Source organism: Neovison vison, chromosome 1 (genome assembly GCF_020171115.1).
Source record: "Neovison vison isolate M4711 chromosome 1, ASM_NN_V1, whole genome shotgun sequence".
Taxonomy (NCBI): Eukaryota; Metazoa; Chordata; class Mammalia; order Carnivora; family Mustelidae; genus Neogale; species Neogale vison.
The window spans coordinates 44,857,028-44,871,141 of record NC_058091.1 but is presented as its reverse complement, the minus strand read 5'-3'; positions in this window follow the sequence as shown (position 1 = coordinate 44,871,141).

The following is a 14,114-nucleotide window of genomic DNA, read 5'->3' as shown; positions in this document are numbered from 1 at the left end:
AACAATGATATTTTAAAATTTTATATGCATATTAAGAGAAGGAAAATATTGATGATAATATCAACTTCATATAGTTGTTCTGAAGATTAAATTAAAGGATATTTATAAAATATATACATTACTTGGAACAAAGTAAACATGATAATAACAACAATAATAAACATAATAGCTGTTGATATTTTTGTCTGAAGTTATGGTTAAGTCATTACTACATTTGCCTAATTTAATCACTATCACTTTACCATAATACATATATGTATTATCCTTAACCTCATTTTACAGATGAGGAAAATTAAGACTTAGTGAGGTGAAGTAACATCCTAAGTAACACAAGTAGTAAGTAGTGGAACCAGTATTAGAACCCAGAACTTCTAGACCCAGAGCTATCCCCTCCTACCTATTACCACCACAATATAGTATGTCCATGTGATGGCTGTGTACAGGATGCATGAATCTAATAGAAATGTTAATAAGAGACTAATACTAAATATGTATCCAATGCATTTAGTTTGAAGTATTTAATCACAAAGCATGCTTGAAGTTAACTTGAATATAGAAAATGTGTCTAAAAAGAGATGGTGATCATGTAGATAGATACTAAAACTGGCCAAATAAAATGGTACACACATTTATCAAATCATGTATCTGATAAGAGGCTTGTATCAAGAATAGATAAAGAACTCTAATAACTCAATAACAAAAAGACAATCCAATTAAAACTGGGCAAAGAATCCAAACAGACATATAAATGGTCAGTAAGCACAAGAAAAGGTGCCTAATATCATTAGCCATCAGGAAGATGCAAACCAAAAGCACCATAAGATACCATTTCATCTTTACTAGAATGGCTAGAATCAGAAAATGTCAAAATGTCAGAAAATAACAAGAGATGGTAAGGATGAGAAAAAATTGGAACTTCTGTAAACAGCTGGCGGGAATGTAAAAGAGCACATAGCCACTTTGGAAAACAATCTGTCAATTCCCTCAGTGATTACACAAGAGTTAACATATGACCCAGCAATTCTACTCCTAGATATGTACCAAAGAGAAATGAAAACATAACTCATCCAGGAACTCGTATACAAATGTTTATAGCAGCATTATAATGGCCAAAAGGTGGCAATAATCCAAATGTCAGTTTATTGATGATTGAATAAAAAGGGTAGATCCACACAGTGGAATATTATTTGGCTGTGAAAAGAAATTAAGTTCTGATACCTGCTACAACATTGATGAAACTTGAAAATACCATATTAAGTGAAAGAAGACACACAAAAATTTGTTTCTGGGGCGCCTGGGTGGCTCAGTGGGTTAAGCCGCTGCCTTCGTCTCAGGTCATGATCCCAGGGTCCTGGGATCGAGCCCCGCGTCGGGCTCTCTGCTCAGCCGGGAGCCTGCTTCCTTCTTTCTCTCTCTGCCTGCCTCTCTGCCTGCTTGTGATCTCTGTCTGTCAAATAAATAAATAAAAATCTTAAAAAAAATTTGTTTCTATACATGAACAATGAACAATCTGAAAAAGAAATAAAAGAAGTCCATTCATTGTAGTATCAAAAACAATAAAATACTTAGGGATAAATTTAACCAAGGAGGTGAAAAAATAAATAAATTTAACCAAAGAGTTTTGTGTATGCTGAAATCTGAATGACATGGATGAAAGAAATTGAAGAAGACATCAAAAATGGAAAGGTACACTGTGTTCATGGATTGGAAGAGTTGATATTGTTAAAATGTCCATACTACCCAAAACCACCTATAGATTCAATGCATCCCTATCAAAAGTCCAGTGATACTCCATATACATAATGGAATATTATTCAGCCATAAAAAAGAAGAGGATCCTGCCATTTGTGACCACAAGAATGTACCAGGAGGGCATTAAGCTAAGTGATATAAGTTAGACCTAGAAAGAAACATACTGAATAATTTCACTTGTATGTGGAATCTAAAAAAGCTGAACTCACAGGAAAAAAGAATAGATTGGTGTTTTCCAGGGGCTTGTGGAGTAGGAGAAGTGGGGAAGTGTTAGTCAAAGGGAACAGACTTCCAGGTATAAAATGAGTAAGTTCTGGGGATTTAATATATAAAATGGTGACTATACTTAACAGTACTGTATGGTATACATGAAAGTTGCAAAGAGAGTAGATCTTAAATATTTTCACTCCTGCCCACACACACAGAGGTAACTATATGAGGTGACTGATGTAATTAACCTTATTGTGGCAATCATTTCATAATATTTACATATCAAATATTTACATAATATTTACATGTCAAATCATCATGCTGTACACTTTGAACTTACACAGTGTTATATGTCAATATATCTCAATGAAGTTGGAAAAAAAGAAACCAGTCAAAAAGACCATGTATTACATGCTTCTGTTCATATGAAATGTGCAGAACAGGAGTATCTGTAGTGACAGAAATCAGATTAGTAGTTGACTAGGGTCAGAACGTTGAGGGGTTGGTGACTGGGTAGGGAGATGACAGCTAAAAACATGGGTTTCTTTTTGGAGTGATTAAAAGTTTCTAAAATTGACTCTGATGATACTTGCCCATATTTGTGAATATGCTAAAGCACATTGAGTTGTACACTTTATGTGGGTGAGCTGTATGCAAACTGTATCTCAGTAAAGTTGTTAAAAAATATTTGAAACACTATTTGTGTAGGTGTATGTGTGTGTATATTTAAAAATATGTTGAGCTGGGGCACCTGGGAGGCTCAGTAGGTTAAAGCCTCTGCCTTCGGCTCGGGTCATATCCCAGAGTCCTGGGATCAAACCCTGCATCGGGCTCTCTGCTCAGTGGAGAGCCTGCTTCCTCCTCTCTCTCTGCCTGCCTCTCTGCCTACGTGTGATCTCCGTCTGTCAAATAAATAAATAAAGTTAAAAAAAATATGTTGAGTGTAAGTAGACAGCACTAGACAGTGCCAAAGATTTGACCACAATATTATTAAAACACTAAATACTGATAAAATAATTTTTAGAATAAAAAGATAGAGTAAAAATCCAAAACCTGTTATTTTTACATATAAAACTTAAAATATACTTCATTCTTACAAGATAATGTGTAATGAGGGAATATTTCATAAAGATAATATTTCATTAATTAAGATTTAGAAGAAGAATTCAGAGCCACACTTGAACAAAATAAATTTCAGGTGGAAAGCAGCAGTATAAATGGAAAAATAAGCAGCAAATATGGCTATTCATCAGATATTTAGAAAAATAACTGAAAGCAATAGAATTTAAATTAAAATCAATAGAATAAATAAAATAAAACGTAATGCAATAAATTTTATCCTATAAAATGAAACACTTCCTTAAAATAAGCAATTCATTCTTTTTATGGCTGAATAATATTCCACTGTGTATTTTTACCACATCCTCTTTATCCATTCATAAATCAGTGAACACTTTGGTGCCTTCCACATCCTGGCTACTATAAAGATAAGGGTGCATGTATCCCTTTGAATTAGTGTACTTATATTATTTGGGTAAACACCCAGTGGTATGATGGCTGGATCATAAGGTAGTTCTACTTTTAACTTAGCGATCACAAGTAGGCAGAGAGGCAGGCAGAGAGAGACAGAGAAGCAGGCTCCCTGCGGAGCAGAGAGCCCCATGTGGGGCTCAATCCCAGGACCCTGAAATCATGACCCGAGCCGAAGGCAGAGGCTTAACCCACTGAGTCACCCAGGCACCCCCTACTTTTAACTTTCCGAGGAACTTCACTGTTTCTGCAGTGGCTGCACCAACTTGCATTTCCACCACCAGTGCACGAGGGTTCCCTTTGCCCCCACATCCTTGCCAACACCTGCTGTTTCTTATGTTGTTGACATTAGCCATGCTGACAGAGTTCTTGAGTGAGACCAGAGATGGTATGTAAAACTGAAGAAGTGGATAAGCTCATGTGTGGATGCTGAGCCCAGCAAGCCTTGAGATGGGACTAGAGGGCTGTGAAACCAAAGATGCCAAAGTTGGATGTGGAACCAAAAATAAGGGCAAGGGCAAGAAAGCCAGAAGCAACCATCTTGCTTCATAATCATCTGAGATGATTATGTATATGGAGTACATAGAGCAATAGAAAGAGATTCTCTCTCAACCTTAAAACAACCACACACACAACATACACATAAAGTTAACATGAAAAAAATCAATTTTTATGAAGCTATCACAAATCTGAGATCACAGGGCAACCAATTAATCCAAACCCTACAGAAACACAGGTACCTCTAAGGAGAGACAGCACAGGGGCAATTAGGGTTCACTAATGCAGATCTTAGCAGAAACTGCACAAACTGGTAAGAAAAAGTCTGCCAAAATCTTCAACAAATTGCTTAAGGCCAAGTATGGGAAAGCACGAGAATATAGGATGCCTGGAAACAGAAGAAAACAGTGGAAGTAGCACCGCTTTCAGACTCTGCTCCATAGACCTCAAGATGTGCTCCCTGAAACTGACAGCCAAGTGAGAGTCCTGATAGAAGCCATCCTGGGGCCTGGTGAAGGGGAAGAGCAGCCACAGTAGAAAGGTCATAAGGACCTGGCTGGGTCCTTCTTTTCTATTTCGTTTCTAAGGAGCGGAACTCTGAAGCTGCTGGGGAGGGCAGCAACCCTGATTGCACTTTAGGGTATAGGGAAGACCCATTACAGCTGGTAGAAGGGAATGAAGAAATCTCTCTGAGGGAGGGGCAAGAACACTTCTATCCTAGACCATTATAGAGATCTTCCACAGCTGGGAGCTGGGTATTCTTCATCACCAAGAAGACCCCACCCTTGCAATCCAGTGACTCAGTTCGTGCCTAAAACGGAGGCTTAACTTTAGAGCAAAAGTAAATATTTCTCTCAACCCCTAAAATGCAGCTAGTAGCAGGCCACTGCCTGGAGAGGGGCAAGGGTATGCAGAAAGACCTACTGAGGTACAGGAACAAAGGAAAGACCTAAGGTGAGGGTGAGGAAGAGCCTTTGGCAAACTAGCCACCACCCTAAATTCAATGTCCTTCTATGGGAATTTGAAACACATGGTGCACTGAGTGTGACCTTATCAACAACATCCTCCACAGCTATTCAAATTTCTGACTAAATTCACTCAGCGCCCCCCCAACACTAAAGGCCTAGCAGAAGAAAAGGTATGCCCATTTCCATGCGTAAAATCTATTTCCTTAGGTTTCAACAGAAACTACAGGGCCTACAAAGAAGTGAGAGAAAAATAACAACATGATTTCAAGAGACAAAATAATGGACAGACTAGACTAAGATATAACAAAGATGTTGGAACTATTGGGCAGTAAATTTAAAATGATGAATATGTCAAAGAATCTAGCATAAAAGGTGATAATATGCGTGATAAGATGGGTAATATGAGGAGAGAAATGGAAACTAAAAGAATGAAATGGAAATGCTAAGAAAAAAATCACTTCAAGAGAGATGAAGGATGCCTCCAATGCCTGCTTCTGTCATCAGTAGAATCAATACAGCCATGGGAGAAATCAATGTACTTGAAGATAGATAGATAAAAATCACCCAAACAGAAAAAGGAGGACAAAGAAGAGGGAAAGGGGAAGCAGAACAGAGCACTTAAGATCTGTGGAACAAGAACAAAAGTCTAACGTATGTGTAATTGGAATCCCAGCAGAGAAGAAAGTGAGTAGAACCCAGAATACCTGTTCTTAAGAAGAAATAAAGGCGAGGGTGCCTGGGTGGCTCAGTCAGTTTAGCATCTGACTTTTAATTTCAGTTCAGATCATGCATGATGATGAGATCGAGCCCCAGGTGGGCTCCACGCTCAGCGGGGAGTCTGCTGGAGATTCTCTCTTTAGAAAGAATATTATTAATATTAATACTTTATTATTATTATTGCTAATAATCATATATTAAATAAAACTCTCAGTCAAATGGAGGAATAAACCAAATACATTTTCAAACATTCAGGCTCTGAACAATTTTATCCTGCATATGCTCTTTGTCAGGGAGATATGGAAGAAGGTGTTCCATCAAACCAAGAAGCACATCATGAAATAGGGAATACTGAATCCAGTTAACAGCTCCAATAATAGAGGGAGGGAGGATCCCCTTTTAACCCAGAACAAGAACAGTGCCTAGTAAAGTAACTAGTAAAGATTAGAGCAGGTCAGAAGGCTCTGGGATACAATTCTGGTAGAAAGTGTGATGTGTTTTAATGTATTAAAAGGAGAATTTGACATTTGGGAACAGATAAGCTCTCTTGAAATAACATTTATATGGTCATAATAATGTAATTGACTATGGATCTAACTAAAATATAAGTAGACTGCTTGCTTGCATTCTGTCTCTGTCTCAAATAAATAAATCTTTAAAAAAAAAGAAATAATGGCCAATAAGTTTCCAAAATTAATCAAAGATTCCAGTTGACAGATCCAAGAAACTCAGATGATATCAATCAGGTTAAAAACAAATACACTGAGTACCTGAGTGGTTCAGTCTGTTGAGCCTCCGACTCTATGATTTTGGCTCAGGTCATGATCTCATGGTTGTGGGATTGAGCCTGGCATTGGGCTTCCCACTCAGTGTTGGATCTGCTTGTCCCTCTCCCTCTGCTCCTCCCTCAACTTGCATGAGCTCGCTCTCTCTCAAATAAATAAAATATTTTTTAAAAACTCACAAAATACCCAAATATAAGTGCATTATATTCAAACTAATGGAAATCACGGGCAAAAAGAAAATCTTCTAGGCAGCCAGAGAAAAGAAAGATTATCTACAGAGGAACAAATCTAAGAATAACAGCATATTTTTATCAGAAACTGCAAATCATGAGGTAAAAAGAGTCATATCTTTAAAATATTGGAAGGAAAAAAAAACCTATCAGAATTCTGTACACACACAAATTTCTTTAAAATATGAAGAAGAATTAGTGACTTTTCCAGAAAACAAAAAATAAGAATATGTGTTGCCAGAGGTCTGTGCTAAAATAAATCCTAAGGAATGCTATTCCAGCAGAAGGAATGTGACACCAGACAAAAATTTGGATATACATAAAGAAGAGTGCTGGAAATGAAATAAATGATGAAAAATATAATTCACTTTTCTTAATTCCTTTAAGACATAAATGATGGCCTAAAGCAAGAACAGTGGCAATATACTATATTATATGTATTATTTAAAAGTATTATATAAAATTAAAAATGTATGACAAAAAGAACACCAAGGATGGAAGCTTTAGCCAAACAATACTGTTGAGAGTGGACTCTGATTAGCTAAATATCTAAATTTTAAACCCTATGGAAACCATTAAAGCATTTTATACAGAGGTATAAAGAAAAAGTCAATAGTGAAGATGAAAAGGGAATCACAAAAAAATGTTCAATTAATATAAAGGAACAGAGAAAAAATGGAAATAAGAACAAATGAAACAAAAAGTGGCTAGTAGGATGGCAGACTATAATCCAACCATAGCAAAGATTGTATAAATATAAGTCATTTAATCATACCAATTAAAAGACAGGATTCTCAGATTGGATACAAAGCAAGATTCAGTTCTATGCAGTCTATAAGAAACATACTTTAAACAGAAAACATAGATTGAGAGTGAAAGAATGAGAAAAGATACACTGCATGAACTCTAATCAAAAGAAAGAGAGTGGGGGCACCTGTGTGGCTCAGTGAGTAGAGCATGCAGCTCTTGATTTCTGGGTCATGAGTTTGAGCCCTATGTTGGGGGTAGAGTTTACTTTAAAATAAAAAGAAGAAGAAGCTGGAATAGTTATATATACATATATATTTAAAAAGTGATCTCTACAACAAACATGGGGCTTGAACTCATGACCATGAATTAAACAGTTGCATGCTCTACCAGCTAAGCCAGTCCGGCACCCCTGGAGTAGCTATCTAATATCAGAGTAGATTTAAGAACAAGTAATATTATCAGGGATAAAGAGAAATAGTTCTTGATAATAAATTAAGGGTCACTTCATTAAGAGGTCATAATAATGATCAATGTTTATATACTCAATAACAAAGCTTCAAAATCCATACAGCAAAAACTGATAAAACTGAAAGAAGAAGTAAACATTTACAATTATAGTTGAAGACTTGACACTTTTCTTTTAATAATTAACATAACAAGTAGGTAGAAAACCAGTAAGGATACAGATCTGAACAATAGTAAAGACGAACTTATCTTAATTGACTTAAAAAAAAAAACAAACACTCCATCAACATCAGCAAAATGCAGCCAACTGCACTTAGAATATTTACCAAGATTGACTATATTCTGGATCAAAAATCAAACCTTAAACAGATTTAACAAAATTGACATTAGGCAAATTATGATCTCAGACCATAAAGAATTAACTAGAAATCAATAACAAAACAAGATTTTTTAAATGATAGTAAATTCTAATCCTGGCTTTGCTTGTTAGAATTTTGTCATTTTACCTCATTCCTACTTCTTTTATATTTTAAAAACTATTGGTTGAATAAGGTAGAGTCATCCCCTTTATAATGAGGGAGTCAACAACAGTTGGTTGGAAGGATTCCTTGTGTGTATGGAACAGTCGGTGATCAAGGACAAGCAGTTACATTTGGTCAGATAGAGCAACAGTTCAGATATCCAGACAGAGGAGGAAAGGATTAAAAAGCATCATCAACTAGAGTTCAGAACTAGAAAGTCAGGACTTAAAATGCCAAGACCAAAGCCCATGGCTTTTTAAGGTTAAAAAGCAAGGTCAACCAACAGATCATCTTCGGGCTTAGCAATTGGATTCTGAGGCAGTGATTTAGCACGTGTCCTACTTTTCTTTAGTAAAAAAAAAAAAAAAAACCTGGTCTCAGAGCTTGGTTTATTTGCCATGCAGCAGTTAATATCATTGGAAGGGAGAGAGTTTGCCTTCTTTTATTATAAATGAAAAGATTAGTGCCTTCTGGAAGTTTTGGTCTTAAAGAATAAACAAACTTTGGGTAGAAGCTTGGACATAATAAATTGCAAGGGTAGTGTAAGAGAATTTTGAATAGTGTGTTCTTCTTATGGGTAAAGGGTCAAGTTACCCAGAGCAGCTAATGGGTTGATAAAGAGAAAACTGATCCTGGTGGGTTCTCTTCTTCCAAGTAAGTCTTCCAGTCCCTCTTCCATTTCATTATATGTGAATCACCTGGGATTGCTACCATTAAGAGACATCTAAACATGCTTAGGATCTTATAATGGCTTCGCAGTGTCTGCAGAATAATCTCCAACCTGTGACCTGTACCCCACATTCCCATGCAAACATCTCATCACTTCTTCACTAATGCCTGTATCACTGTCACACCAAAACTTAACACTTTGTTAAAAAGATTGTGCTCGTTTAAGCCTCTATATCCTTCTGACCTGCTATTCCCTTTAACTCCTATTCTTTCAACCACTTTTTACCCACCAAACTTGTATTTATCTTCAAATTGTTATCAATTGCCAGTTTTCTATGAATGTCATTGCTGCCCCTTCTCCCCAACAGCAATCATTCACTGTTCCTTAGATCTTTGTCCATAACTTATTACACTACATGCTTTTTAGATTTCAGATTTTTATATTCAGTTTGAATTTTTATAAAAGTGAGAAAAGCACATGAGTCAAAGATGCAATAGCTCTACAGGATAGTATGAAAATAGTAATTCACTGTTTTCACTATTTCTAATTCCCCAGTTTAAAAAAAAATTCAATTTTGGGGCTGATTACTTTGTACTTGCCTTCATCCTGCTAATTCTTTTTTTTTTCTTTTTTAAGGCATTACCCTTTGTTCTTCAGAGTGGAAGATGAGAAATTAGGTCTCTTTCATACCTCTCCCTTCTCACACTTGCACACTTTACATCTCTACTCCTCAGAATATAGTTATATCATAATTTTAGTTAGATCCATAGTTAGTTAATTTTAGTTAGATCCATGGTCATGCATTATTATGACCATATAAATGTTATTTTAAGTGAGCTTATCTGTTCCTAAATGTCAAATTCTTCTACACTTTCTACCAGATTTGTATCCCAGAGCCTTTTGACCCGCTCTGATCTTTACTAGTTACTCTCTAAGCACTGTTCTTGTTCTGGGTTAAAAGAGAATCCTCCCTCCCTCTATTATTGGAGCTGTTAGCTGGATTCAGTATTCCCTATTTCATGGTATGCTTCTTGGTTTGATGGAACACCTTCTTCCATATCTCTCCGACAAAGAACACATGCAGAATAAAATTGTTCAGAGCCTGAATGTTTGAAAATGTATCTGGTTTATTCCTTCATTTAACTGAGAGTTTTGCTTAATATATTTCAGACTGGAGGGGCACCTGGTTGGCTCAGTAGTTTAAGCATCTAACTCTTGATTTCCACTAAAGTCATCATCTCAGGGCCCTGGGGTTGAGCCCAGAACTGGGCCCTGCACTGGTTGTGGAGTCTGCTTGAGATTCTCTTTTCTCTCCCTCTGCCCCTCCCTTGCTCTCTCTCTCTCTCAAATAAATAAATCTTTAAAAAATACATATATGTACTTCTATGTATTTCAGATAGGAAACAAATTTTCCTCGAAATCTGTTATACTCATTGTATCCATTATTTATATTCATTTTCTTCTCTTTTCCATGTCACTCTTGATAAATCTAACTTGTTGATTTTTGATCCTTTGGGTGCAATCTATCTTTTCCACTGGAAATTCTGTAACGTTTTTATTCCCAGTGTTCTGAAATTTCATGGTTACTTTGGTATAGGTCTTTTTTTTTTTTTAATGTTGAACATTAGATTGACTCTTTCAGTGGAGAAGGTCTAGTCCTTTAGATATGAAAATTTTTCTTGATTGCTTTATGGATTTCCCCCTTACTTTTATGTGCTTTTTTGGGGGATCATTTTCTGAAACTCCTTTTGTGTAATAGTTGAACCTCCTAAACTGACCTTTTAACTTTTTCTCATCTTTTAGTTCAGTTAATCCTTATGCTCTACTTTCTTAGAAATTTTCTAAATTTTCTTTTCCATCTCTCCTATGTGATTTTTATTTCTGCTATCATATTTTAATTGCTAAAAGTTCTTTACTTTTTCTCTAAATATTTCTTTTAAAAATCCTTCTGTTTTGGTGTATGAATTAACCATCTCCTATTTCTTTCTTTTTTTTTTTTAAGATTCCATTTATTTATTTGACAGAGAGATCACAAGTAGGCAGACAGGCAGGCAGAAGGAGAGGGGGAAGAAGGCTTCTGGCTGAGCAGAGAGCCCGATGCGGGGCTCGATCCCATGATCCCTGAGATCATGACATGGGCCGAAGACAGAGGCTTAACCCACTGAGGCACCCAGGCACACCCCCATCTCCTATTTCTTATCTTGTTATAGAATAGTAGTTATCTTCTCTGTGACTGTTTATAATAGATTTTTTTTCCTAATGTTTTCATCTCACTGTACTATTTCTTCTAAGATGCTTTTTCCTCCCTGGGTTTACATCTGCTATGGAGGGAATTATGTCCCCCTAAAAATTATATTTTGAAGCATTAATCCCCAATGGGACTGTATTTGGCTTTTAGGTAATTAAGGTTAAATGAGGTCATAAGGGTGGGGCTCTAATCCAATAGAACTGATGTTCTTATAACAAGACACGTCAAGAGAGTTTACTTTCTCTCTGTGCCATGTGAGGACACAGCTAGTAGGTGATTGTCTGCAAGCCAGGAAGAGAGCTCTCACCAGGAACCGAATTGACTAACACTCTGACCTTGGACTTCCCAGCCTCTAGAACTCTGAAAAATAAATCTCTATTACTTAAACTACCATTTTATGGTATTTTGTTATGGCAGCCAGAGCAGAAGACAGCATGTTTCATAACAGAAATTATTCTTGGGTATTTGGTAATCCTTAACTGCTCCAGCACCCAGATATGGTCTAATGGGATTTGATGCTCTGGCTTCCCAAGTAGCTGCACGGAAGGGCCTGATAATATATCCAGAAGTGCTGAAAAGTTAACAGCTCTTAGGGCACTCTCTGACCAATGGAAGACAAGAAACAGAAATGAACCAGCAAATAAATTGCTCACTTTTCGCCCTCCTTCCTCTCAATAACAGACTCTTCCAAGTTGTTATGGTTCCATGTATACTCTGGAGAAATACCATGTGACGAGTTATCCAGCCTGTATTTTCATGAGAAGTTGTGATGAATTAGCAATGCACCTCCTTGTGCTTGCTTTCTTTTTTCTCTGCCTCTTTCCTCAGTGGGATTATACTCTCTGAAAATGTGGCAGCATAGTAGCTTTGCTTCAGGATCTGTTTCAGGTTAGGACAAAGGTCCTCACATGTTAGTGTTCCTAAGAATTACCTGGGGAATTCAATAAAATTCATTTCTGACTCAGTATTCTTGGAGTGGGGCCTCATATTCTGCATTTCTAGCAAGCTCCCCAGTGATGCCAATGCTGCTGGTCCATGACCAGATTTTGAGTCACAAAGCCATAGAAAGCACAGGATAAAACACCTGCTTTGAGAAATGTTGTAACAACCTCTGATATGCTGTGGCATTACAATTATTAAATCTTTCATTTCTTGTTAATTGGGCTAAGGTGCAGGTGGATGACATAGTGTTAGGACATCGTGTCTCTTGTACTTTAACATTATAGGAACAATCCATAATTATAAGGATTGTGGTTTGCGTGGCTGCTTTTGACATCATCAGAAGCCTTGCAAAAAAAATTATAGGCTAAAGACAATTTTTAACCTATGTCATGCTATGATAGCCAGAGGACCTTATGGCAGCTTTAGAGAAACTTTCATCTCCTGCAGCTGTAGGAGTGACTAGGCTGAAAATTGGGCCTTTGACCTGAGTATAAGGGTAGCAAGAATGCAAAAAAAAACCTCAATAGTTCTTCTATATCTAAATCTGAGGCCTGATAGAGAAAGAACTGGGATCCTGAGAACTGGAAGTCCTTACTTCTTGCCAAAGGCCAGGAGCCTCCGCTTCCCTGGACAGTATGCGAAGACCTCACCTTACAGATAATACCTCAGAAGATGATGCTGGTTGTCATTAAGGTCAACCCCCTACTATATTTCATTGCCTCCAGATAAGAATCCGGGCTAGATCTCAGCACAGCCTGAGAAGGGAAGTACAAGGCTGCTTCAGGAAGAAGCATTCACATGCCAACTGCACTATAGGTAGCCACACATACCAGCAGGAGCATGGGAATACATTAGGATTTCTAGGGGACTAACTAGGAGAAGGTGCAGTAGGTAAATGGGTAAGACAGAGTTCATTGTCATGGCAATCTCACATATGACTCAGGATTCAGTGTTTTGGTAAGTCTGCCTATCGCTGGTCTTAGTTTGCTGAGATGGCTCTTGAGAGATTTGGGCATGGCAATAGCTTATCGTGAACAAGGTATCAATGCTAGAACAAAGATCATGTCTTAAATCAATGCTCACCAAACTTATTCCATAGAAGGGCCAGATAATAAAAATTTTGTAGGCTATAAGGTCTCTGTTGCAACCGCTCAAGTTTGGTGCTCCAGCAAGAAACCAGTCACAGATAATACATAAAGGATTGCACATAGCTGTATGCTAATCAAACTTTATTAGCAGAAGCAAACTATAGACTAGATTTTGAGCCCAGGCCTTAGTTTGCTGAACCCTGTATTATAGGAAATTAAAAGCAGCATGTGATGGAAAGAGCTTGAGTTTTACAGAAAAGTAGATCTGATTTGATTCCTAGTTCTACTTGCTACTGTGTAATTATGCAAGTCATTCTATTTCCCAAGCCTCAATGTTCTCATTTGTTAAAGTGTGCCTTGTAACCTTTTGTATTTTTGTGATAATTAAATGAGATGGTGAGATCATTTTTTGCAAAATATTTGACATAGTATATATTGAAGAATTATTTTATCTTTTTTTTCCTTTTCTTTCTGAACAGCACCAGGCACATAACTCAGAACATTTTAGATATTCAGTCAGTGCTGTTTAAAGAAAAGAGAAAATCAGCAAACTGCTTTCTGCTCATGAAGGACTTTCCTAATATCTTTCCTCTCCTTCCTATAAATTCACAGATGATCTGTGTACGAACTATATAATGTACTTCTAATAGTAAATCATTAAATTAGGATGTTGCCATAAATCAGTCTCATGGCTTTCAATCAAGTGAATGAGTTTTCCAAAAGTCTGATCACAAAAGAAG